Source organism: Calliphora vicina, chromosome 2, assembly GCF_958450345.1.
Source record: "Calliphora vicina chromosome 2, idCalVici1.1, whole genome shotgun sequence".
Taxonomy (NCBI): Eukaryota; Metazoa; Arthropoda; class Insecta; order Diptera; family Calliphoridae; genus Calliphora; species Calliphora vicina.
Window position 1 is genome coordinate 86,254,705 of NC_088781.1, and position 27,139 is coordinate 86,281,843.

The 27,139-nt window shown below is 32.9% G+C and overlaps 1 protein-coding gene across 1 annotated transcript in view; it reads right to left on the minus strand.

The window, feature by feature from the left end:
- The window catches only part of neb (nebbish), a 252,883-nt gene that overhangs the window by 212,499 nt on the left and 13,245 nt on the right, over positions 1-27,139 (minus strand). The window lies entirely within an intron of this gene.

The following is a 27,139-nucleotide window of genomic DNA, read 5'->3' on the forward strand; positions in this document are numbered from 1 at the left end:
CAAATTGCAGCGTGAAAACCATAAACTGCAAACGATATGCGCAGTGAAAAATTCAAACAATGAAAACATGGAAGATGCTCAAAGTAGACTGCCAAACCATACGAAGTTGAAAAATGTAAAATACGAAATTGTGCAAAGTTAAAAATGTTTATTTATAAAATATTTCCGCCACATATATGGAAATATTTCGCCGCATATAGTCACTGAGTAGAAAAATGTGAAAAAAAAACTATGAAGTTGATTTGGGTGTACAAAATAAAAAATTGTATTGAAATGTGTGTTAATAAATAATTTTAGTGCAATAAAATAGAAGTTTTATTTTCTGAAGTAAGTAATTGTATGTATTGTGAAAAATAGCAATGCAATGAAAATACTGTTACGAAATTGTACTTGAATTCAAATATAACGATTTTAAGGGCTGATTTAAAAGTAGCATAATGCTATCAAATAACAGTGCTGTAATAGCAAACTGTAACATATCTGTGGGCATTATTAAATAAAAGCTTTCAGTTGACCATTGATCGTAAGTTGGCAACGCTGTTTGCTGCGACCGTATATTCGAATTCGAATATTCAGTTAAAGAACATTGTAGAAAGTACACCACAGTGGCGTATGTATTAGTAAGATCTAGAATATTCGAACTTTGACAGTTAAAGAGCAATCTAGAGTGCAGATGGCAGTGTTATAAATAGTGGCAGAGGTTGCAGTCGTTAGTCAGTTTATCAGAGACGCTATTCGAATAAACATCAACTGAGTGCCTTAAAGTGTGCTGTATTTTTCAAGTGAATTCGTGTACATTGTAAAGTGTCTGTATTTCTGAGAATTTATAAACGTGTATAAAAAAAAACATTGAGTGACTATTTAATTTTGTTGTACATTTGAATAAATAAAGAGTTGTTACCATTTTCAAACTACTAAACGGCTTTAATTTGCAATCAAAAGTATCCGGTTTATTTAAAGGAAATAAACTAACGTTTTGAAAAGGATAAAACGTAACAATTGGTGTCAGAAGTGGGATTGCAAATTAATAAGCATGAAGTTCGAGGAACTAAAAGTTCCAACTCAAGAAATAATTGAGTAAGTTGGAGCTACCAACTGGAGGTAACAAAGCAGAGTTGCAGAAGAGGCTCATAGATGAATTCAAGTGGCGAGATATTGACATCGGAGCCTACGAATTTGAGTATAAAGAAGAAATGGAAGTTTCTACCCGTGCAACAACAAGCAGCTTGGATTTATCCACAATATTTGCTGCTATGATGGAGAAATTTAATGAAATTGACAGAAAGGTGTCCGACATGGTAACAAAAGTGAATAGTCATCAGTATCATGAAGGAGCGGTACGAATTATTCCAGAATCCTCTAGTAGAATAAAGGCCCCTAGTTTTGATGGCACAAGTTCCAGTTTGATACAGTTGCCACGAGAAATCTATGGAGCAATGAAGAAAAAGTATCGAGTTGATTTTGGCCTTAAAAGGAAATGCAGCAGTAGTTCTGGAAAGCGTGCCAGTGAGTAACAGAAATTGTTGTCATAATGGAGGCGCTACAACGTATGTACGGTGGCGAACATAAAAAAGAATTATACCGAATGGAATTGCGTGGTAGAGTGCAGAAACCCAATGAGACGCTACAAGATTTTGCGTTGGAAATCGAGCGTTTGCTACAGCTTACTTATCCAGGGGAAAACAACTCATTTTTGGACCATATCAAGATAGAGGCATTTGTTAATGGCATTCGCGATCCTGAAATAAAACATGCGGTTTGTGCTACACCTAAGCCATCATTTGCTGAAACAGTCTCATTAGCACTGAAAATAATTTCAAAGCCGCAAATATGCAATGTGCGCAATATCGAGGTTGTTGCTGAAGATGAGAGAAATATAGTCGACGAATTAAAAAAGGTCTTGGAGGCGTTTAATGATAAGCATAGCAAAGCCAGAGTAAAATGTTATAATTGCGGTAAATCTGGTCATATTCAGCGAAACTGCAAAGCACCGAGAAAACGAACCAGATCTTTTTCGCCTCCAAGAAACAACCAGCCGTCAAATCATCAATCGTCACAAGAATCACCTTTAAACTAAAACGAGCTAGCACTATGGGGCAAGAGCTAGCTCTCACATCTGAGGGCCCCACAATCTCCATATCAGTAATGCAGCAGCAAAATAGCAATCTTACGGCTAGTGGATACATCAACGGTCAGAAGCACATTTTTACTATAGACACAGGAGCGTCGCAGTCCATCGTCAAGCCATCGTTTAGTCAAAAACACAATTGAACCATTACGTGGGGTAAGTCTGCGCACAGCTACTGGGGAGCCAACCACTGTCTATGGTAAAGTAAATGTGAAAGTAACCATTGCCAATGTTAGCGTCAATCATGTATTTATTGTTGCCGATATTGTGGACAAAGTAATCATTGGTGCTGATTTCAGGATTACCCACGGCATTACGTATTACATTACTGGATATGGGACAAAAATTTATGAAATACCCCATGACGTCGGATATGAAAATAAGACTCCAGTGAGAAGGCTAGTTACCATCGATCATCAGAAACTGCCACCACAGTCAGAAACTTTAGTGTGGGCTCGTATGGAGGGAAATTGTGAGGACAACAGTTTGTGGGTGGTAGAACCAATGGAAATAAAATGTGATCTTATAACAGCAAAAGCCCTCGTTAAGCCCTGCGACAACAGAATAGTTCCGGTAAGAGTGCTTAACCTGTCTAGCTCTGAAAAAGTCGTTAAGCCAAATTCCGAAATAGGTCGATGCACTTCAGCAGAGGCAGTAATCAATTGCGAGAAAAACCCGGAACCTGCCAATAAATCCACCAAGGAACACGAGCTATTAGCGGAATATGTGGGGAAATGGGTAGCAGGATTAGCGCAGCCTGATAGAAATAAGGCTAAACAGCTTCTGAAGAAACATACCTCGGTCTTCGCCTTAAAAAGTCAAAGCCAAGGTAGAACGGCAATTGTAAAGCATCAAATAAATACTGGAGAAGCGAGGCCCATAAAGCAGGCGCCCAGAAGCATTCCTCTAGCAAAACGAAGTGAGGTGAAGGAGTTGGTTAACGAAATGGAGCGGGATGGAGTAATCGAACCATCTTCAAGTCCTTGGAGCTCGACTGTTGTGTTAGTTAAAAAGAAAGACGGCAGCACTAGGTTTTGCGTCGATTATAGAAAGCTGAACGACGTTACCAAAAAAGACAGCTACCCGCTACCAAGAATTACCGACACCCTGGACACATTAGCTGGAACAAAATGGTTCCTTTACGAGCCGTAAAGGACTGGCCTCGTCCGAGAAATCTTCACGAATTGCGCAGTTGTCTAGGCCTTTGCACGTACTACCGACGATTTGTACCGAATTTTGCCAGTGTTGCCGCAAGCCTACATGAGCTAACGCAGAAGTCGCGAGCGTTCCTGTGGAGTGAATCTCAAGAACAGGCATTCCTTCAGTGTGCAGCAGTGGAATTGTTGTGTGCAGCACCAATTTTGACATATCCCATCCCAGGGGCGAAGTTTGTGCTCGACAGCGATGCGAGTGGATACGGAATAGGCGGTGTGCTTTCGCAGATGGTCAACGGGACGGAAAAGGTCATAGGCTACTACAGCCGAATACTTTAAAAGCGACGTGAACTCCTGGCAGTATTAGAGTGTGTGAAGAATTTCCACAAGTATTTGTATGGTCAGCACTTCCAACTGAGAACCGATCATTCTGCCCTCAGGGGGTTGTTGCAATTTAAACAACCTGAAGGGCAACTGGCTCGTTGGATTGAGCGGCTTCAGAGCTATGACTTTAGCATCGAACACCGGAAGTTTTTGAAACACGGCACGCGCTCTCAAGACGGCCTTGCAACCTGGAATGCAAGCATTGTGCAAAAGCCGAGGAAAAGGAATGTGTCATTGAATTTCGACTAATGCATATAGAGTCCAGTGCAGATTGCTCTGTATTGCAGAGAAATGACCCCATACTATCAAAAATAATATCGGCAAAAGAAGAAGGCAGAAGGCCAGCCCGCAATGAAATATCGGCCGAAAGTCCACTGAAGAAATCATATTGGGCCCTATGGAATAGTCTACAATTGTTAAATGGCTGCTAATACCGCATATGGGAAAGCGCTGACGGTAAAACAGTGACAAATCTAATTGTTGTACCATCCTCTAAAATAAACGAAGTAATGAAAGAGTTTCATGACGGTACCAGTGGTGGCCATCTTGATATGACAAAAACCTTAGAGAAGCTAAAACAACGTTTTTATTGGGTGGGTTGTCAGCAAGCAGTAGCCGATTGGGTAGCCAATTGTCCACAATGCATAGCAGCGAAGGGCCCAGTAAGAAGAAGTCGTGGACAACTTCAGCAGTATAACTCAGGTGCGCCATTAGAGCGGATTGCGATGGATGTAGCAGGCCCTTTCCCTGTCAGTGATGCTGGAAACCGTTACGTTCTAGAGGTTATGGATTATTTCAGCAAATGGCCAGAGGTATATGCAATACCCAATCAGCAAGCTAAAACGGTTATAAGCGTATTTGTGAACAACTGGGTGTGTCGCTATGGTGTTCCACTGGATTTGCACTCGGATCAGGGTAGAAATTTTAAATCCGCCGTATTCAAGGAAATGTGCGATTTATACGGAATAAGAAAAACCAGAACAACGCCACTGCATCCTCAATCTGATGGCATGGTCGAAAGATTCAATCGCACCCTGGAGGAATATTTAAGAAAAGTGGTCAGTGCACACCAGAAGGACTAGGATGAACACATACCAAAATTTATATTGGCATACAGGTCAGCTGTTCATGACTCGATCTCTCGAACACCTGCAAAAATTGTCTTCGGGACAGAACTCAAGTTGCCTGGTGATTTAGAATTCGGTATTAAGCCCTCATCAAATAATGAAAACACTTCCCAAGAGCAAGATGACCTTAACGAACTTCACGAATTCGTACGCAGACGAATAAAAATGACCAGCGACAAAATGAAAGCCAGATACGATCGAGCAGCGAATTCTTAGGGATTTAATGAAGGCCAACTTGTACTGCTGTATAACCCACAACGCAAGAAATGACTGTCTCCCAAGCTACAAACCCATTGGGATGGACCATACAATTAAGAAATTGAACGACGTGGTGTGCAGAATACAAAAAGAAGAGAGCCCGAGATCTAAAATGAAGGTCGTACATATAGAACGACTAGCCGCCTATGGGAGAAGTGAATGTATGCCTATTCGGGACGGACAGGCTTAAGTGGGGGGCAGTGTTACGAAATTGTACTTGAATTCAAATATAACGATTTTAAGGGCCGATTTAAAAGTAGCATAATTCTTTCAAATAACAGTGCTGTAATAGCAAACTGTAACATATCTGTGGGCATTATTAACATTGAATAAAAGCTTTCAGTTGACCGTGCGACCGTATATTCGAATTCGAATATTCAGTTAAAGAACATTGTAGAAATTACACCACAGATGGCGTATGTATTAGTAACATCTAGAATATTCGAACTTTGACAGTTAAAGAGCAATCTTGCGTCAGATGGCAGTGTTATAAATAGTGGCAGAGGTTGCAGTCGTTAGTCAGTTTATCAGAGACGCTATTCGAATAAACATCAACTGAGAGCCTTAAAGTGTGCTGTATTTTTCAAGTGAATTTGTGTACATTATAAAGTGTCTGTATTTCTGAGAATTTATAAACGTGTATAAAAAAAAGATTGAGTGACTATTTAATTCTGTTGTTGTTGTACTTTTGAATAAATAAAGAGTTGTTACCATTTGCAAACTACTAAACGGCTTTTATTTGCAATCAAAAGTATCCGGTTTATTTAAAGGAAATAAACTAACGTTTTGAAAAGGTTAAAACGTAACAATACATTAAATAAGATTCTGGACAAAGGATAGCGGAGGATATTATTATTGAATTTTTTGATTGATTGTTGGAATTTAAATGTATTCATGCTTTGTTGTTTATTTTTTCTGGACATTTACAGTAAACTAAGCAACATACTAGGTTTCATTAAGGGAATAGGGTGGCTATTTAAGGGACGTTCTACGGCAGGTCCAAATCCGTAAAAAGACAAATCTTTCCTTTCTTTCTTCTTCTTTTTATCAGACGGAATTTTGGACTTCTTTTTTGCTTATTCTAATGCTATCATCTTTATCTTTATCTATCTCTATCGAAGGGAATCACAATGGACCTCAAGGTCTCTGGGTGGAAGTACACTTAGTGTACACCCTTCTAAACCTAAACCTAACCTAAACCTAAACAGTAAAGAAACAACAAAATGCAATTAATTGCAACGGTACTCCACCATATGTCTAGAAATTCCTTTGCTTTGTATTTGTTCCTATTTTTTGCATGTGTTGTTGTTGCTTTATGCAGCTATATGACACACATACAACAATTGTATTTCACAATTACGTAGTAGTTGTTGTATTTCCTTTTTCTCCTGCTGCACTCGTGCCTATGTAAAAAATTTGTTGTGCCTTCGTTGCATAATTTGTTCTGTGTTACTTATTTGTTTTTTTGTTCTCCTGTTAGAAATACTACGAATGGATACATATGAATGAGCATTTAAAAACACAAACAAAGTCGATCATATATCATTGACAAAAATATTAAAAAGTAGGGGGCCTAAAATACTACCCTGAGGTACTCCAGATATTTGCTCATATGCAAAAGATTTATGTACATCAATTTGTACAAAACAAATTCTATTTTGGAAATATGAAGACAACCAATTATGAAAAGATGAATGTATTCCTAAATAGTATAATTTTTTTAATAGGATAAAATGAGAAATTTTATCAAATGCTTTCGAAAAATCTGTGTATATAGCATCAATTTGTAAACCCAATTCTAAATTTGATAAACAGTAATCTGTAAAAATAGCAAGATTAGAAATCGTAGATTTATTATTACGAAACCCATGTTGTTGAGGAATTATAAGAGATTTTGTAGCAAAATATAAAATGTCAAAAATGGCATATTCAAAAATTTTGGATACAGTAGACAATTTAGAAATAGATCTATAATTGGAAACATCAGCTTTATTTCCAGATTTATGTATAGGAGTTATTAACGTTAATTTCCATCGGTCTGCAAACACACCCTCAGATAAGGATTTATTAAAAATTTGCAAAATTGGATATACTAACGATTGAGAACATTTCTTGACTAAAAAGGCACTCAAACCATCAGTATCAGATTTTAATGAGTTTTTTATTTATTGATCTATTAACTTATAATTACAAATTATAAACTAACATTATTATGAGCAATAGCATCGGATGCCTTCAGCTCAGTTTTTTAAACGAGAGATTGCATCTAAAATATCAATCTCACAAAATATAATATGACCCAAATTTAAATAATCAGTTGTTATATTTTCATTAAAGAATGTATTAGGAACAGAAGAATCTAAATTTGACTTGAAAAATTTAGCAAAAAAGTTAACAATAGTTTGAGGGTTATCTGAAGAATCATTTTCATAAATCATAGAAGAAGGAATATCCGTTGATCTCTTTTTAGAGCGTATAAATGACCAAAAATAATTAGGATTAGACTTTAATTATAATTTTAATTATATATTGCTTATAGAGAAATTTATTAAGAAAATTAAATTCTTTAGCACATTGGTTATATTGTCGAAGAATTTCATTCGAACCCGACGATATATAGCGTTTATGCAATTTATTTCTTTTATTTTTTAATATTCGTAAACCTTTTGTGTACCAAGGACGACTAGATGAGAAATAAGTTTTATAAGGAATATATTGATCACAAATATTCAAAAAAGTATCATAAGATATATTAGTAGATTTTTTATAGAACAAATTTGTCCAATCAACATTAAGCAAAACAGAGTTTAATGCATCAAAATTACAATTTTATAATCATATTTTTTAGTAATTAAATATCAGATCCAAGATTTTATTTAATTTATTAAAAATATTATTTATTTGAATAAGATCCATATCAAAAAACGAATCGATAAGATTAATTTCATAATCCTTATTTACATTATATGGAGTTAATTCATTATTAATATTAACCCAGACTAAATTTTTTAAATTATAATCCCCAAAAATTAAAAATCGAGTATTTAAACCCATTTTTTTTTTATTTACATGAGAAGCATATACATCAGAAGAACAGAAGGCGGAATATAGGAACAACTAAGTCAAATTAAACCTTCTACAGAGGGAATAAGTACAAACAGCTGATCCAATAACTCATCAACAATAATATCTGTACATATAAATGAATTTAATTATTTTCTTACGGCAATTAATATACCACCTCCTCTTTTAACACCAGTTCTTTCGTAACATCTATCTTTGCGATACACATGATATAAATTTAAATTAAAATACTCCGAATCCAAAAATTCAACATTTAGCCAAGTTTCAATAATCACGAAAATATCGTAGCAACATTGCGAAGAGAAATCAAATAAGCTTTTATTTTTTGTGCGCATTCCCGAAACATTTTGAAAATATATCTTTAAATTAAATAAATTTGTTAATTTGCACTTGGCAGTTCTACTGGTTTCCTTAAAAAAAATGAATGGTCTAATTTTTATATTCGTTGGCCATAGAGTAGGTTTAATAATATCATTGTAAAAACAAGGCGAAATACCAATTTTAAAATTTACATGCTTTAAAGTTTTTTCATCTACATATTTTTTAACTAGCCTCGTACACTCAAGGTGATTTTTGTTAATCTCTGTATTTTTCTCAATAAAGTTTATAATTTGTTCAGTTGTAACAGATGGTTTGAAAGAAGAGATGTGTAAATATTTCTTTTTTACAACAACATCAAGATCATTTGAATTATTTTCTCCAACAGCAATAACACGATTTCTTCGTCTGCGACTACGAACATTCCATTTTATTACCATTTTGTTGGTAATCTGCATCATACATGTTTGACCTTACTTCTGAAGACTTCTTCGAAATTGACGTTCATACAGAACGACAACGGTGATGTCAAATGGTAAAAAACCGCCATAAACGCTGGGTTCTTTATTGCGGAATTTGGTCCATTCCAAAAACGATGGTTTCAGTATGAAACAATGTTGTTAATATAACAAAACAGTGTTAGTAATATTATGAACCAAGTTATAACGAATATACTAATTAATTAGTATGAGTTAAAATAAATTCAAACAGAAATTACAGAAAACATTTATTATTGTTATGTAAAACTGTATATTTTCCTTCTTATTGGAAGACTTTGCTATTAATTTACTAGAGTAAATTAATAGAAGACAATACCAAAGACGAAAATTGCGACCAGCGCAAAAATATGTACATATAAAAGGTTATACATAAAACATAAATAAGACAATACAAACTAACGTATCACAGACATGTTTATACATATAAACATAAAAAGGACTTTGCGTTAAACTTAAATTTTAAAATTAGATTTTTTAAAAAAATTAAAGATTAATGAGAAAATATTGAGATCATTAAGTTTCAATAAATACTTTAAATTAAAGTTAGGCATATTGAGGTTATTCAATTAGTTGACAAGGTTTTGGCGTGAAGACCGATCACCATCGGGACAATGAAGCAATAGATGATTTGGTGTTTGTACACTTCCACAGGTGCAGATGTTGTCATTTGTAATGTTGATTTTGTAAACGTGGTCTTTACATGTTGTGTGGTTAATTTTCAATCTATTGATCAATGTGATTTTGTGCCGAGAAAATCTAGAACCTTTAAACCACGGGTCCTTATTTACCACCGGGGCAATATTGTAAAGATGTCGGCCATGCTCCGAACCATTCCAACGATGTTGCCAAGTAGCTATAGCAGATGAACGATCTTGAGCCCTTAAATCCATGTCCAGTACCTCGTTCCGAATATCGTTATATACATGAGAAGATGCAACGTTATCAACATATCCATTGCCAGCTATACCCATATGACTGGGAATCCACAGAAAATGCACTGTTATATTATGTATCTTAAGTGAGTATAATAGATCCCTGATATCATATATAAAGGGGGTGGGTACGACTCGATGGAGGTGAAGAAAGTGCCGTGAGGACTGATTTGCTGTCGGATAAGATCAAAAATCTACCATGCTCTTGACACCTTATCAACTTAAGAGCCTCGACGATAGCAAGGGCTTCCGCTGAGTATATCGATGCTTGTGAGTGCAGTGGAAAATAACCCTCGATATCCAGATCAGGAAACCAAATACCACATCCTACAGCCGTGCTAGATTTGGAACCATCCGTGTACACCAAGCTGAAATTTCTCCATTTAGATCTCATATAATTAGAAAATGTTGAAGATACTTCCAAAGGTGTTGTTAACTTCTTCGTAACTGGTAAGTGTTTTACTACAACCTTAAGGTGTAAAGACTCATAGGAATGTAGAAAACTGGGGTGAGACGAGAACTTTGCTATGCTAGAACTTGAATGTTTAATATTAAAGTAATTAACGAATGACATATTATGTTGATAGTTGACTAACTCAAGTATAGACTTACGGGCAGGATGACACTCATTCGAGACTAGTTTTCCCATTATTTTATTAGTTAAATATTTCAGTCGTTCAGGAATGGGCATTACATTAGCCAGCTGCTCCAGACAAAGAGTGTGTGTAGATGTCATAGCGCCTAGTGCGATGCGAAGACATTTCCATTGAATTCTTTGAACTTTGATGAAATCAGATTCTGTACAATCAAGTAGTATGGGTGACATATATTCAAGAATGGGTCTAATAAGTCCGATATATAATTGAATGAGGCATGTAGAGTCAGACCCCCATGAAACGCCACAAAGTGGGCGTAAGACGTTGATAAATTTGAAGCATCTTTTTGATATATAGTTGATATGGTATTTTAAAGATAATTTCTTATGGAACATGAATCCCAGGAAGTTAAAGGTGTCAACGTATTCAATAAATTCTCCACCAGTAGTAAGACGCGGTATCAGATGTGTCCTCCTTGATCTACTGAACATAATGGCCTTCGTTTTGTTTGCAGATAAGTCAAGATGAAGAATCTTAAGGTTGTGTTCAAGTCGAGATATTGCAAATTGTCCTGTATTAGAAAATGGTTGAAGTTACCATCAGAAGGAACAATTCTCAAAGATGGATCGTTCATGGGTCCACTAGAACCAGTAAGATTGTCACAAAAGGCCTCGCAGCATTCCTCAAAAGCAGTCATGCTATCAGTGAAATTGCCCTTAAAGCAACGGACTATCTTCCAGAGTTCAGATATCGAAATATCGCAGTTGATATTAGAACAAAATTGTTTCTAACCCTTTCTCTTCTCACAGCGGATGATATATTTATATGATTTCCTGGTAGAAGCCAAATTGTTGAAATTTTCATGAGATGGATGTGTGCTGCAAAGTGCAATAGCCTTTCGGAGACAGCCACTAATTCTGTTGCATTCAGTGTTCCACCACGGGTTGGGATTTCTCCTTTTGCCTAACGTAGGAATGATTCCAAAAGTGTCCATGAATTTATCGTTCAATTCGTCGAATAAGCTAGAATTATTCGATGTAAGAATTGCAGAACTTAATATATTATTTAGTTTATTATTAAGCTTCCTTTTTTCAATTTTTCTTGGTATAGATAATTGGGGAATCACTATAGCACTAGGACTAGCAAAAAGCGATATTTCCAATATACAGTGAACACTGCCAAGAGATTCTCTTGAAACTCGCCAAGTTGAATTCATGCTTATAGAAGCTGTGGCAACGGTTAAATCAATACAAGAGGATGATCTGCCATGGTATGTTCACCGGTGTTTAACAGGATTAAATTATTACTTTCAAAAAATTCTAGGATTTTTCCACCTCGATTCTCCGTATGGTGACTTCCCCATACCTCGTTGTGGGCATTAAAGTCGCCGCATAGCATCACCTCCGAGTTCCTAGTAGAAAGTAATAATGACTCCAGCTGATGGGTAATATGAATACAATTCATGGAACCGGGTGGTATATAAATGCTAAAAATAGTCAAATTACCATTTGTTGATGTTAATTCAACGCCACAAACTTCCAGGGGACCAGGCGTATGTTGAATATTTAATTGTTTAAAAATTATATCCTTATGTACCAAGATAGCTACTCCGCCTCCCCGCGTGTCACCACAGCGATCGGAAGGAATAGTATGGTAGTTGAGAATATAAAAGTTATCATTAGAGTTCAAAAATGTCTCCGAAAGACATGCTAACAATATTTGGTTGGAATGGAGATATTGTTGAAATTAATGTTTTTTATTTTGAATTATCTTCTTGAATTATCTTCATAAATCAGACTTTCTAAAATTGATTTACAGAGGGAGGTAAAACCCTCAAAATCCAGACTTGAAGTGTTCTCATCGATTTTCTCCATTATAGATGTTAAGAAGGGTTTTATAACCCTCATATCCCCATCAACCCCTTAGGTGCCTTTTGCAAATGTTTCATTGATCCTTGAACAAAGTCCATAGTATCCAGAAGGAGATTTCCGCTCGCGAAATGGATTCCTTAAGGATTTCCTTGCGACAGATACCGTGGGAGTCTCTGACACTGACGGCTCCTCAATACGTAATCGTTTCGGGGAAGCAATATCCGTCGATTGTATTCTTGAAGCCCGAGTAGTTAAATTACGAAAGTTCTCTATGTTAAAAATTGGCGCCTGCTGAGAAGGCAAAGTGGTGCTATTGTTAGTATTATATGAAATTGCATGAGAGTATGTAGGTGTAGCAAATGACAGTGCTTTTGGTTTCAGAGCTTTAGCTTTCTCCAATATTGAGTTAAAAAGTTTAATATAAGTTGGACACTTTCTTCAAGACGATTCGTGGCCTCCACCACAGTTGACGCATTTCTTCTGGAGCTTACAATCTGAACCATCATAATCCGATGTACAAATTCCACAGACAATGGTGTGCCTCGAGCAAGCACGCTGAGAGTGGCCGAAGCGCCAGTATCTCCTGCACTGTAGAACGGGTTCCCGGTATGGTTCAATCGGATAATTAACACCGCCAATGCTAATGTGTGAGGGTAGTACATCCCCGGAGAAACATATGCACACAGAAGCGATATCAGTTCGCTTATTTGTGGAACCATCCTCCTTGCGTGAAAAACGGTAGACTTCAGCCACCTTACATCCAACAGGTAATGGTCCAAATTTAGCCATATTCTTCGCCGTGCCAAAATCATAAATTTCCTGTTCGGGATATTCGAGAGGAATTGGTGAAACACCCTTAACCTCACACAGTTCTGAGGGTATAAATGTTAAAAATTGTTCATTAAAGTATGTGTCCAAAGCAATAGAGTTTATTGTGTTTTTATCATTAGAAGTTATTCTTACTTTTTTCTTTGATTCATAAAATATATCGACGTTTGGATACTTCTTGTAAATTTCCTGTCCAAGGGCAACTACAGGAAGTGGATCATTTTTTCTTGATTGGATTCTTACCATATAACTTGGTGCGTCGTGAGAATAAAATCTTGTAATTTTTCTTGTAACACTCAACACGTGTGCTCAATATGACGTTTAACGCAAAAGTCCCTACTTCTGAAGACAGAGTTGGGTTTGATGTTATAGAAGAAGCATCATCATCATTTGGTATAGTGCACTGTATATTATTAATATTTGAAGAGCCAGCAATAACTTCTGCATGTGTCCGTTGAACAGCATTGTTTTTATTCACAACATCATTATTAATTTGTTTATTTGTATTATATTTGTTTTGATGTCTTTTTGTAATTTCAAGGCTTTTTGAAAGTTTATTGAACTCAGTTTTAAATTCTTGTATATCATGATTCATGACTAATTTTTGAGACTATTGGATTCTTTAATTCTCTTAACGAAGAAATAAGAGATAGCATTTCTGCTGATCAGTGTTGCCAATTCATGGTGAACAAAAAGGGCTAAATACTTAGAAAAAAATGCTAAAAAGTGGCTAAAAAAAAGGCTAACGTTTTTAATTAAAAAAATACATACATTTGACACAAAAAACAAATTAGAATGTTACATTTGGCTATGCCGAATAGAAAAACAAAAATGTATGAATATAACACACGTTCAAATGCAAGAAAATAAGAATATTTATTCCTGTATGTTGATCCTTAACTTTAAAAATAACGTAATATGGGGCCACACGTATATCATATGCCGATGTTTTTAAAGCCTCGTATTTGTCACCTGGCCTGCAAAATTCTATTAGGCAAATTTTTTTGTTTTCACTTTGAATAACTAAAGTACCATTTTTTCTATTTTGAATATTTGTTATTTTAAAGTTTACAGGGTCTACTTTTTCATTTAGTTCTATTTTGGTTTTTTCTACACTTTGTTTTTCTTTTGGTTTAACAATTAGTGGAACATTTTTTGAAACATCTGGCATCATTATTTTATTTGATAAAGTCTGGGCATACGACATTTTTGTTTTGACGTTTGTTTCTTTTATTGCCATTTTTAGTTCATTACACATTTTCGTGTTATTTCTTTCGATTGTATCATACATATTTTTGTTTTTATTTTCAACTTCATTTACATTTCCATAAAGTTTTTTAACTTCTTGGACATTTTTTTCACACATTTTTTGGATGTTATCTATTTTTTTAAATCTTTCATCATATCTGCGTTCTATCGCTTCCAGTAATGTCTTTATTTCACTTTCATTTTGCTTTAGTGAGTTTTCAAATTCATTTTTGTAATCTTGTAACGTTTGTTTGTTTTTATTAACTCCTTCTTGTATATCTCTTAAGACAAGGTCTACATTATGTATATATTGAATGCAATCATCACATATAAAATGTACAAAATTATCTTCTTCTAATATTTTTGCCGAATATTGATCAATACCGGCACATTTTTTTGTAAAATGATACACCTTATCACATACTCCACTGCATCTTACACCACTTTCTCCTCTAATTGCTGATCTGCATTTACTGCAATCAGCCATCTTAGTATTTTTAAAGATATTTTATTCTTTCAATGATAAATACTTTGATTTTATAACTATCGTTATGTTCAACAAGTATTATTTTTATTATTTTATGTTTTTAATAGTCTCTATCTATTTTTAAAACACTTTTAATATATATTTTTTGAATTTTTACGAGAGCTTTTTTATTTTGCTTGTTTATTCAAACAGAGTTGCCGTTGGCAAATATGCCTCTCATGTAATGCAGAAAAAAAAATATTCTAAAAATTATACATGTCGCCGGATATAATTGATTTTCATTGGCAAAAACATAAATTTTGGCATTAGTTAGTAAACATATCAAAACTAAGATAGCCAAAATATGTAAACATAAATATTTAATTTAATTTTGGAAAAAAGTTAGTTTTCTATATTTGATCAGATAAAAATGATCATAGCTAAATTATTATCGATAATGAACGGAATTTTTCTTTCTAAATTGGTTGGATTGTAGTCTTTGAAAACGGTATACTACATGGCATGTGTTATAAAATATTTGTTTAAGTATTTATCGCCCAGATAAAGTTAAAAGTATTCTCTTTAACCCTATATATTATATTAACAATTTTTATTCAAATAACGTCCATTTTCTCTATATTAGTTATGACATTTTTTTAATGTATGGAAGGCCCAACAATTTGTAGGTATGTGCTTAAATTGTTTACTGGTTCAACATTTTTAGTTAATTTTTGTCATAATATCCCTGCCAAATTTTTTTAACTGATTTTACTAATTTTCAACAGCAAAAATTTCAGATCATTAGAGTAAATATATAATTTTCATTAGAGTAAATATATATGGCTAAATGAAAATAAAAAAGGCTAAAAAAATGGCTAAAGGCTAAATTAATTTGTTTGTGGCTAAACAAGATTGAAAAGGGCTAAATTGGCAACACTGCTGCTGATACACTAAGGCAATCATTGCAATTAAATACAACATTTAAATTATCATTTAATAAATTTATATGTTTATCATTAATATTAGCGCAAATAAAATGAAGTTTAGCTTTGCAAATGTGACAAGCGATAAAATTAGAAGATAGCGATTTAAAACACATCGCGCACAACGTTTTTGGCGGAGTATCCATACTTATACGTCTTAACACTTTGAATTTCAAATGCTGACTGATATATCATCAATATATACACTGATATATTTATGTATTTGTTTATGATTTTTGCATAAATTCTTGTTGTATGTACACACATACAGCAATTTTATATCATAATTACGTACTTGTGTGTATAAGTTGATGTTGTTGCAGTTAATTTCCTTTTGCTCCTGTTGTACTTATACCTGTGCTTTTTTTTGCATTTACACATAAAATTGTTCTTGCACAATTATTTTCTATGCTGCTTATTTTTTTTTTTGTATGTTCTCCTGTTACAAATTTTACGAAAGGATACATTTGAATTAAAGACCTGCACAAGCTGCATTGTTTAACATGAAGACAATTGTCACATGATGCTTTTGTCATGTCATGTTCTTTTACCTACTTAACAGGAACACGAAAAGGCAATAGGTGTGTTCGCGTTCTTTCCAGTAAAAAATATCCAGTAACTTTATTTTAGAGAGTAAAAATAAATTACTCTCAATCTAAAAAAATATCCAAAAAAGTACGCGAACAACAATTTGTAAAAATAAGTTGTACTTTATTATAAATCAATTTAAAACGTTTTTTTTTTTTTTTGTTATTTTACTTCTTTTCTTTGCAAAACTTGTATATTGTATTAATTTTCAACTTTTTAGTTCTGTTTACATTTGCAACCACACGTTCTAAACACAATTTTATGTTGATATTTTTTACTGGAGAAAAAATGTCCAGTAAAAAATATCATGTTCTCTATCTACGACCTGTCACTTTTAACACTCTCTTGCTCTCTCGTTACAAGCTTTTAAAAGTAAACGAACGGAATCCCGTAACTTCCAGTGATAATTTGTACAAATTATCAAGTACGCGAACACAACTAATGTATATCAAAACAAAAAGCAAATGCAGCATCATTTTAACAACATCATAACACACACAACACTAAAAAAATTAACAGATGACATGAAGGACATGGAAAATAATTTCAAGTCATTTAAATCATGTATGAGGCATTTGTTATATGAGATGATTTCAATTCATTTGTAGTATTTATTGTGTGCAATAAGAAAAAATAGACTATAAAAATACAACTGAAATTTATATTTATATTATATAGTAGGTCAAAATAAAAATACGAAAGTACATCAATGGGTTTTTCAATGTTGTTTTGGAAAATTTTACAATATTTAGCACAGATTATTACAGATAAGAATCAGCTGTTTTTATGAATATGGCAACCAAAATACAACCTATAAATAAATGTCAAAATGATGGTGATTTGAAAAGAGGGACAAATATATAATAATGTTTGTTTGTCCCTTTTTTCAAAATACGTAACTATTTATGTATGTTCAATATTTCAAATTCTTTTGTCAAAAAATAAAATATTAATTTCTGAAAAACAAAATTTGTGTTAAAAGGAAAAATGCAAAAATTTTTTTTTTATTTATTTATTATGTGTTTATTTTTAATATTTATTTGTTTACACTTTATCTTATTACTTAAAGAGGTTAGCAATAAATATATTCCTTTTCTACTTAAACATTTTGTTTTGTTGTAATATTGATAATAAGTTTATGTGTTAATTGTTTTGGAGGAAAAAATTTAAAAAAAACCTTTTTGAATCAATTTCTATATACTAAGAACTAAAACTAGGTTAAAAAAGGGTAAAATTTATAAAGCGATTAGCTCGTTTATGTGCTGGAATTCTGAGTGTTCACATCTTCTGATAAAGTTTTCTGTTAAATAATTCAATTTAACATTGATGGTAGGAAAATCAGCGAGTGTGTGGAGTCTACGCGTTGAATAGTGCCAAGGAAGTTTAAAAATCATTTTTAAAAGCTTGTTTTGTGCCACTTGGAGCTTTTTCCTGTGGCAATTTGCTGACGTAGACCAGACAGGTGTGCAATAAAACATTATGGGGTGGAAAATGGATTTAATTAGAATTTTTTGGTTTTCAATTGAAAGATCGGATTTTCTGTTTATTAATGGGTATAACATATGTGTGACCCTGTTGTCCACAATATACGAAATGTGGTTTTTAAAATTGAATTTTTTATCAAGAATAACACCTAGATACTTAACATTTTCTTCCCAATTGATGTTGTGGTTTTGGAACTGCAATGGATTTTGGGGTGTAAAGCAGGGCTTACGTTTCCTCGTAAAGTATATGGCTTTAGTTTTTTCCGGATTTATTAAAATTTTCCATTTTGTAAAATATTTATTTATTTCAACTAAGGCTAGTTCCAGGTTGTGTTTTATATTTACAGCATATAAGTCGGAGCTTAGGATAGAAGTATCATCTGCAAAAATTGTTGTTGTGCAATAGGGAAACGACGGTATATCGGCTATGTAAATGTTATATAAAACTGGCGATAAACAGGAACCTTGAGGGCATCCAGCATTTATATGAACCTCACGTGAATTTGTTTTTCCTATATAAACACGAAAAGATCTATCAGTTAGAAAACTTAATATGATTTTGATTATTTCGTGTGGGAAATTAAACGATTTTAACTTGTAAATAAGGTCATTATGCCATACAGAGTCAAAGGCTGATTTAATGTCAAGAAGAACCATTCCTGTTGATTTTCCATTTTCGAAATCATTTTTAACTAGTTTTTTAATTTTAAGTATTGTGTTGTCTTCTAAAACCAAATTGGTTAGTAGGAAAAATATTATGTGAATCAACAAAGTTCAATATTTTCTCTTTAATTATCTTTTCCAATATTTTGCTGGTTGTTGGTAATAGACTAATAGGTCTGTAAGACCCCGGAGCTTCAGCAGGTTTGTTTGGTTTAGGTATTGCTATTGTTTTAGACTTTTCCCATTGTTTTGGAAAGTAGCATAGCTTTAAGCATGCATTAAATATATTTGTAATATATTTGATTCCTATTTTTGGAGATTTTTTAAACATCTGTTATTAATTTCATCTATACCAGGTGATTTTTTATCTTTCAACATCTTAATAAAATTGGAAGTATTTTCGGCAGATATATAATAACTCTGGAATATGTTATTTATTTCAGTGTGTCTTATACTATTTACGGCATTATTAACATCAAATATAGTTTCGTCATCACTAAGATGGTTTGAAAAATTGTTGTTTAAATAAAACGTGTCTGCTAATATATTGCATTTTTCCTCTAGTGTACTGTATATTCTAGAATTTTCTTTAAGCAAAGGAATATTTTTGTGTTTTCTTTTTAATATTTTTGATAAATTCCAGAATGGCGCAGAATATCATATCATATCATATTCTTTCCATAATTTGTTAAAAATTATGGAAAGAATATGTTACTGTTATGTAAACAAAAGAGAAAGTAACAGTTATTAAGAACAAGAACAAATTTTTTTTATATTATTATTATTATTTATTTATTTAGTAGTATTTTAAATACTTTATCTTATAACTATATAACATTTGATTCAAATTATTTTAATTTTTAAAGGCTCTGATATACATTATTTTTCACAAAAAATACACAATTTCTTTTAAATATATTAATGTTTCGTTAATTTTTTACATCACTTGGTAATAAGTTGAATAACTGTAATCCTTTGTAGAATAGGCATCTCTTCATGGCATTATTTGTGGCTTTATATATCCTAAAATCGCTGGCATTTCGCAGATTGTATGGTTGTACTTCGTTGACATATGTTAGTTGCTCTGTTAAATATCCTGGAGAGCACTTCCTATCTTCATTTTATATATAAAAGTTAATGTATTTAGTTGGAGTCTTTGTCTGATGTTTAGCCATTTTAGTGTTTCTAGCATAAATTGAATTGGTGTAAACCTATTGCATTTAATTATAGTTTTCATAGATTTATTTTGTAGTTTCTGCAGTCTCTCTATTTGTGTATTTGTGCAGCATGTGTATAAGATTGTTGAACCGAATTCAAAATGTGGTATGATTATTGTTTATTTCCATTATTTTCGTCTTATTTTCGTTTAGTTTTAATTTATTCATTTTCAACCAGGTGTTTATATTTAATATGTCTTGCATTAGATTGTTTTGGCATTGTATTTCATTTTCGGATTCATTAAAAATTAGAGTATCGTCCGCGTATAGCACTATTTCACATCTGTTAAGTACGTTTGGCATATCATTTATGTAAATAATAAATAGTAGAGCTCCTAGGATCGATCCCTGTGGACCCCCATATTCATTATTTATTTCGTTCGATTTAATATTGTTTACTTTCGTTATTTGCTTTCTGTTGGTTAAATATGATTCAAACCAACTCAGGATCCGATCAACTGTTTGATGGGTGCGCAGTTTTCACAGACGGTTCCAAAATGGATTCTGGTACGGGGGCCGGGGTTTGGTCGACCAAGACATCAAGCGCTCATATAGACTCTCTAACGAGTGTAGCGTCTTCCAGGCAGAGATCTTCGCGATCTGGAAATCCACAGAGTTGATAGGGACACACATCAATAGGGGGGCTGCAGTGACAATATATTTAGTACATTTAGTACACTCCAACCTAGTAGAGGACTGTAGGAGAGCTCTGGAGGAGCTATTGGTACACTACTCAGTGAGATTGTGTTGGGTGCCAGGGCACTGTGATATACATGGTAACGAGGTAGCAGATGAACTTGCTAGACATGGTTCTGATTTGGACCATGACACTAGGGAACGGGCTGTTAGACCACCCATTTGTCACTACTACAGGGTAATCTACGAAAGATTCCGGGACTGCACGAATCGATCCTGGTGCAGTAGAACAGATTGCAAAGTGTCCAGGGCCTTATGGCCAAGACTGAATGCGAACGCGACTGGGACACTGTTAGAGTTGGATAGGTACAATCTCAGGATTCTAGTAGGAGTGATAACCGGTCATTGCTCAATTGGAGCCTTTAAGGGAAAATGGGATATTGGCACACAGGACTTCTGTAGAGTATGTGGGGATGCAGAGGAGATAGAGACAGTAGAGCACATTATGTGCAACTGCCCTATGCTACAGGGTCACAGACTTAAATGGCTAGGAAATAGATTTCTGGACGAACTTGGTAGTGTTGCTGGCTACAAACTAAGCAACATACTAGGTTTTATTAAGGGAATAGGGTGGCTATTTAAGGGACGTTCTACGGCAGGTCCAAATCCGTAAAGACTTATCTTTCCTTTCTTCTTCTTTTTATCAGACGGAATTTTGGACTTCTTTTTTGCTTATTCTAATGCTATCATCTTTATCTTTATCTATCTCTATTGAAGGGAATCACAATGGACCTCAAGGTCTCTGGGTGGAGGTACACTTAGTGTACACCCTTCTAAACCTAACCTAACCTAACTCAGTTCTTTATCTTCTATTCCGTATTTGTAAAGTTTTAGCACTAGAATGTTTCTATCTATAGTCTCAAAAGCTCTTTTAAAATCGAGAAAAATTGCCATAATTTTGTGGTTTTTGTTAATATTTTTCCATCTATTTATAACATAATTCACTGATGTTTCACACGAAAAACTTCTTCTAAACCCGGATTGATATTTTGATATTATATTATTTTTTTCTAAGTAATCTTCTAGTTGTATCTTAACAGTTTTTTCCAGAATTTTTTCACATAGTTTTAATGCGTTTATCGGACGAAATTCTTCACATTTATTTGTTTTTGCCACCTTTTCAATTGGTGTTTTCCAATTTTCTGGAAAAATTCCTGTTTCCCACGATGTATTTACTATTTTCAGTACAACATCTCCAATTAAATTCCAATTATCTAAGATAATATGAATATTTAAATTTTTAAAATCTGGTTTCTTTTTTAGGCTTTTACACATATTTTTAAGTTCTATGTTTGATATTGCACGAAATTTAAATTTAACATTTATCACAGGTATTTCATTTAAATATTGCACATTTTCTATATTATCTCTAATTTCCTTAATACTGTTCACAAAATATTCGTTAAATTGGTTCGCTATATCACAATTGTTATTTTTTTTTTTGTATTTTATTAGTAGTATTTTTAATACTTTTGTATAACAAATTTTTACATTTATTTTTACATAGTAAGATTAAGCTCTAATTTATATTAACATTTCTTATAAATTCAACTGCTTTCCTTCTAAAGAGGGTGTTGTTTGTCTCGTTTTTTACACTATTTGGCATCGTATTGTATAGTTTTAAACCTTTATAGAACAGTGATTTTTGTGTGTTGTTATTATCCGCACGTTGTAGTCGAAAGTCTTGAGCATTCCTTAAGTTATAAGGTTGAATTTCACCAACATATATTAATTGTTCTTTCAGATATTCTGGTGCTTTTCCTATTTTCATTTTTTGTATTAAATTTATAGTATTTAGTTCTAAACGTTGTTTTATATTAAGCCATTTAAGAGTGCTTAACATGTTATTTATCGGTGTGTATCTATTACATCTTAGTATTGCACGCATCGCCTTATTTTGTAGTTTTTGTAGTCTATCAATATGTGCATCTGAGCAGCATGTGTATAAAACCGTTGATCCGTATTCAAAATGTGGTTTAACAATAGTATTATATATGTTAATAGCTGTATTAATTGAAATTTTATTTCGTAGACTTTTGAAAAAAACAATTTTCTTTCCAATTTTTTTACAAATATATTCAATGTGTTGTTTTAGTTTTAAATCCTTATCTATTATAAAACCTAGATATTTTATATTATTTACTTTTTCTATTATCACATTATTAATTTTAAAAGTTATGTTACTGTCCATATTTATTTCCATAAGCTTAGTTTTATTTTCATTTAATTTCAATTTATTCATTTTTAACCATTTGTCAATATTATTTATATCGATTGTTAGATTGTAGTTGCATATTTCCTCTGATTCAGCTTCTGTAAATATTAGGGTATCGTCCGCATACATTACAATTTCACATTTTTCTAATGATTTTGGCATATCGTTGATATATATAATAAATAATAGAGCTCCCAGAATTGATCCCTGAGGTACTCTAAAGTCATTTGCTATTTCATTTGATTTTACATTATTCACTTTAGTCTTTTGTCTACGATTATTCTGATATGACTGGAACCACTTCAATTCATTATCTTGTATACCATATTTATGTAATTTTTGTAACAGAATGTTTCTATCAATTGTTTCAAAAGCTCTTTTGAAATCTAAGAATATTGCCATAATTTTATGATTTCTCTTTATAAATTTCCATCTGTTTATAACATAATTTACCGCTGTTTCACATGAATATTTTTTCCTAAAACCTGATTGATGTTTCGATATGTGTGTGAAGTTAGCTCCGTCAGTTAGCTCCGTTTTTTAACATTACCTATGTTAATGTGTAAAGTAACATACTTCGTACTCAAAGACTGTTAGGTTAACAGAGCTGCATTATTTTCAGCTCATTTAACATTTTATGATATAAAATCAAAATAAAATGGTTTTACCGATCATTCAGTTTAAATATATAATAACAATTTTTTTAAAAATTAGATAAAAAAAAATTAAATATTTATCAACTATCGTTGATTTCTTTGCTTTTAGCGTATTTTTATACCAGATACATGAGAGACACAAGGACATGAAAAAAAATTAAAAAATTCTAAATTGTGGTAAAACTAGTCATAATAGGGTGGAAAGGCTTGATTTCAGAAATGTACAGTTTATATTCAGAATTTATTTCAGTGAAATTTCACAATTTTTTAAAAGGGCAGATGGGAATTTGGAAAAAATGGTTAAATTTTGGAATTGTGCTCGATCTTGCCCTAATACGGTGGAATGCCATTACTTCAGAGAGTTCAGAACTGTTTGGCATATATTTAGAATTTATTTCAGATCGGAGTAATTTGACTTTTAAAATAGTGAAATTTCACATTTTGTTAAAAGGGGCACATGGAAATTTGGAAAAAATGGTTAAATTTTGAAATTGTGCTCGATCTAGTCCTAATGGGTTGGAAAGCCATTACTTCAGAGAGTTCAGAACTGTTCACCGTATATCTAGAATTTATTTCAGATCGCAGATATATAATTTTCCAAATAGTGAAATTTCACATTTTTTTAAAATGTGCACATGCAAATTTGGAAAAAATGGTTAAATTTTGGAATTGTGCTCGATCTAGTCCTAATGGGTTGGAAAGCCATTACTTCAGAGAGTTCAGAACTGTTTACCTTATATTCAGAATTTATTTCAGATCAGAGTAATTTGACTTTTCAAATAGTGAAATTTCACATTTTGTTAAAAGGGGCACATTGAAATTTTGAAAAAATGGTTAAATTTTGAATTGTGCTCGATCTAGTCCTAATACGGTGGAAAGCCATTACTTCAGAGAGTTCAGAACTGTTTACCTTATAATCAGAATTTATTTCAGATCGGAGTAATTTGACTTTTAAAATAGTAAAATTTCACATTTTGTTAAAAGGGGCACATTGAAATTTTGAAAAAATGGTTAAATTTTGAATTGTGCTCGATCTAGTCCTAATACGGTGGAAAGCCATTACTTCAGAGAGTTCAGAACTGTTTACCTTATAATCAGAATTTATTTCAGATCGGAGTAATTTGACTTTTAAAATAGTAAAATTTCACATTTTGTTAAAAGGGTCAGATGGAAAATTTTTTAAAAATGGTTAAATTTTGGAATTGTGCTCGATCTATATAAACTAAACAGTTCTGAACTCTCTGAAGTGATGGCTTTCCACTCCATTAGGGCAAGGTCGAGCACAATTTCAAAATTTAACCATTTTTTCAAAATTTCAATGTGCCCCTTTTAACAAAATGTGAAATTTCACTATTTGAAAAGTCAAATTACTCCGATCTGAAATAAATTCTGGATATACGGTGAACAGTTCTGAACTCTCTGAAGCAATGGCTTTCCAACCCATTAGGACTAGATCGAGCACAATTTCAAAATTTAACCATTTTTTGCAAAATTTCAATGAGCCCCTTTCAACAAAATGTGAAATTTCACTATTTGAAAAGTCAAATTACTCTGATCTGAAATAAATTCTGAATATAAGGTGAACAGTTCTGAACTCTCTGAAGTAATGGCTTTACAACCCATTAGGACTAGATGGAGCACAATTTCAAAATTTAAGCATTTTTTCAAAATTTCAAAGTGCCCCTTTTTACAAAATGTGAAATTTCACTATTTGAAAAGTCAAATTACTCCGATCTGAAATAAATTCTGAATATACGCTAAACAGTTCTGAACTCTCTGAAGCAATGGCTTTGCACTCCATTAGGGCAAGATCGAGCACAATTTCAAAATTTAACCATTTTTTCAAAATTTCAATGTGCCCCATTTAACAAAATGTGAAATATCACTATTTAAAAAGTCAAATTACTCCGATCTGAAATAAATTCTGAATATAAGGTGAACAGTTCTGAACTCTCTGAAGTAATGGCTTATCAACCCATTAGGACTAGATCGAGCACAATTTCAAAATTTAACCATTTTTTCAAAATTTCCATGTGCCCCTTTTAACAAAATGTGAAATTTCACTATTTGAAAAGTCAAATTACTCTGATCTGAAATAAATTCTGAATATACGGTGAACAGTTCTGAACTCTCTGAAGTAATGGCTTTCCAACCCATTAGGACTAGATCGAGCACAATTCCAAAATTTAACCATTTTTTCCAAATTTCCATGTGCCCCTTTTAAAAAAATGTGAAATTTCACTATATGGAAAATTATATATCTCCGATCCGAAATAAATTCTGAATATACGGTGAACAGTTCTGAACTCTCTGAAGCAATGGCTTTCCAATCCATTAGGACTAGATCGAGCACAATTTCAAAATTTAACCATTTTTTTCAAAATTTCAATGTGCCCCTTTTAACAAAATGTGAAATTTCACTATTTGAAAAGACAAATTACTCCGATCTGAAATAAATTCTGAATATAAGTTATACAGTTCTGAACTCTCTGAAGCAATGGCTTTCCAACCCATTAGGACTAGATCGAGCACAATTCCAAAATTTAACCATTTTTTCCAAATTTCCATGTGCCCCTTTTAAAAAAATGTGAAATTTCACTATTTGAAAAGTCAAATTACTCCGATCTGAATATAAACTAAACAGTTCTGAACTCTCTGAAGTGATGGCTTTCCAACCCATTAGGGCAAGATCGATCACAATTTCAAAATTTAACCATTTTTTCAAAATTTCAATGTGCCCCATTTAACAAAATGTGAAATATCACTATTTAAAAAGTCAAATTACTCCGATCTGAAATAAATTCTGGATATACGGTGAACAGTTCTGAACTATCTGAAGTAATGGCTTTCCAACCCATTAGGACTAGATCGAGCACAATTCCAAAATTTAACCATTTTTTCCAAATTTCCATGTGCCCCTTTTAAAAAAATGTGAAATTTCACTATATGGAAAATTATATATCTCCGATCTGAAATAAATTCTGAATATACGGTGTACAGCTCTGAACTCTCTGAAGTAATGGCTTTCCAACCCATTAGGACTAGATCGAGCACAATTCCAAAATTTAACCATTTTTTCAAAATTTCCATGTGCCCCTTTTAACAAAATGTGAAATTTCACTATTTGAAAAGTCAAATTACTCCGATCTGAAATAAATTCTGAATATAAACTAAACAGTTCTGAACTCTCTGAAGTGATGGCTTTCCAACCCATTAGGGCAAGATCGATCACAATTTCAAAATTTAACCATTTTTTCAAAATTTCAATGTGCCCCTTTTAACAAAATGTGAAATTTCACTATTTGAAAAGACAAATTACTCCGATCTGAAATAAATTCTGAATATAAGTTATACAGTTCTGAACTCTCTGAAGCAATGGCTTTCCAACCCATTAGGACTAGATCGAGCACAATTCCAAAATTTAACCATTTTTTCCAAATTTCAATGTGCCCCTTTTAACAAAATGTGAAATTTCACTATATGGAAAATTATATATCTCCGATCTGAAATAAATTCTTAATATACGGTGAACAGTTCTGAACTCTCTGAAGCAATGGCTTTCCAACCCATTAGAACTAGATCGAGCACAATTTCAAAATTTAACCAATTTTTCAAAATTTCAATGTGCCCCTTTTAACAAAATGTGAAATTTCACTATTTGAAAAGTCAAATTACTCCGATCTGAAATAAATTCTGAATATAAACTAAACAGTTCTGAACTCTCTGAAGTGATGGCTTTCCAA